Source organism: Melanotaenia boesemani, chromosome 10 (genome assembly GCF_017639745.1).
Source record: "Melanotaenia boesemani isolate fMelBoe1 chromosome 10, fMelBoe1.pri, whole genome shotgun sequence".
Lineage (NCBI taxonomy): Eukaryota > Metazoa > Chordata > Actinopteri > Atheriniformes > Melanotaeniidae > Melanotaenia > Melanotaenia boesemani.
Window position 1 is genome coordinate 32043194 of NC_055691.1, and position 2312 is coordinate 32045505.

The following is a 2312-nucleotide window of genomic DNA, read 5'->3' on the forward strand; positions in this document are numbered from 1 at the left end:
GTTTTTTTTTCTTCTTTTTTCCCCCAATTGTGTATTTCCCCCATACATACGCTTTCCCTTTTACACTGAGATCACAACAGCTTTACAATGAGTGCAGACCTAGAAAAGTAAGATAAGTAAAGCACATATTTAGCAGAATGGGGGGAAATGATGGGCTTACAGCTCTTTTTAGGAGTTTATTCATTAAGACACATTTAAGTAGAAAAGGACAAGCTCAAAGATATGCTCTTTGTTGTGTCAATCACTTTCCATGTAATCAGTAGCATTTAAATGGGTGAGCATCAGGTGTTTGTGTGTGCATATAGTTTCTTAGTAAAAAGCAAAAAAAGGAAGGCAAGTGGCATAAAGGCAGCTTACCAAGGGGGATTTCTTTAAACCTCTTTCAAGTTGATGACACAGAGGTGGGATGTGTGTCAATGTAGCATGTTGAAGGCTTGCACAGATTCAAACAGATATAGCGATCCATGTCTTGCAGCTTTAAATGTACCAGTTAACAAAGATGCCTGAGGCTAAAGCCAGTTTTCTGCTTTGAAACATGTCTCAGATTAGTCACCTGAGGATTGATCTCTTCAGTGTAATAGACATCGGAATACCACTGATGTTTGTTCGTTCTCACGTCGACTACTTGGTTGGGTTTTGATTGCTCGCTCTATTCCTACACACAGGACACATTTGACCTTTTCTTTTGTCTCTTTTCAACAACCTCTATAATACTAATTTCAGCCTAGGTTAGCCCCTTTTTACAACCATAAACTTCCCATTACTCTTTTTTTTATCTCGTTCATTTTTACCCTCTTTCTTTCTCTTTTTCATGCAAACAGTGTTTGTTTCAGGATCACTTTAATTTCAGGAAAAAGTCTGCATCGTCACTGAACAGAACAATTACATATTTATGTATGTACAATGAAAATGAATTCACACTGCTTATATCTTTATAGAACAAACATTCAAAACGCTTACATTAGATAAAAAAAAAAGATATTTATATATTTGTGTGTGACAGGTAAGTAAACAACTAGTTAACAGCAATTAGAGAATTAAAAAAAGAGCAATTTCTTACACAATTTCCTCTATACAATTGGTCTAATCTAATTTTACTCTGGACTTATATATCTTTTTCCTCTAGAGAATTACATTTAAAATCTCACAGCATGAAACTATATTTCTACATACCATTTCAATGCCCCCCCCCCCCCAAAAGAAACAAAGAAAAAAATATCTGTTACCTACAATATGTACACAAAGTGCAAAGAGGCACTTCAACATATCATGCGTTTAAGATAGTGGTGCAAAAAAATAATTATAATTTTATTTAATTCATGCTTCTAAAAACCGTGAGTTTGAACATAATAGTGGTCCAACACTCAATCCCCATCACTGACGCTGTGGTTGGCATTGTCCCCTCACTGGAGATGTTTTCATCCTTTTTTTTTTTTTTTTCTTATTTTTTTGTGTGTGTGTATGTATGTGTGTGTGTAAATGTTCTTTTTTCCCCCCCTTTTTTTCTTTTTTTCCTGAAGATCACAAGGTTAAAAGATGAGGCTCAAAGAGCCTGATGGGGTGTCAGTGCTCTGCAGCTCACTTGCATTTAAAACTGTAGTGACCCTTAAGATTGTGTGTGTTTGCATCTGAGGGGGAAAAAACCCCAGCTGATAGTGTCTAACTGTGTGTGCATTTGTGTGTGTGCATTTTGCTTGTGAGTAAACATCAGCGTTGAGCAGAATAACAAGTGCGCATCACGTTGCACCAAAGCACACTTTCTGTTAGCTGAGCTTTTAAAATAGATGTTTTTTAAAGTGTGTGATTCTGAAACTAAAGGACAGAGTGGCACTAAGTGCTGTGTTAAGTTTCCTATTGTTACTTTTAATAGCATCTGTTTAAAATTAACACCTTCAAGGCAAGGTTGTCATCCAGCACAAATGAAAAGAAACAAGAGAGCAGACAAAGTTACAAAACTGATAAAAGAGATGAAATTCGCATCCACATCAGAAGTTTCATCCCTCACTCACACAGGCTTATAAAGAATGAAAGATTAACAGCCATTAGTCCTGCTTTGTTTGTGTGTTTGCCATCTTCACGAAGTCATGTGTTTCGGTCAGAGGCAAATTTTCTTATTACCTGATAGTTGGCCTCATTGTGGCATCCTCTGATGTGTTTTGAGTCTCCTGTCACAAATATGGACACATAGCTGCAGCATCTAGGGTCTGAGGAAACAGTCTTGAGCTCTAGTGGCTAATCTGACATTGTTTACCAAGTAATATCTGGCTACATAAGAAGCCTCACTTAAGTGTTACATCGATAATCTGACTCAG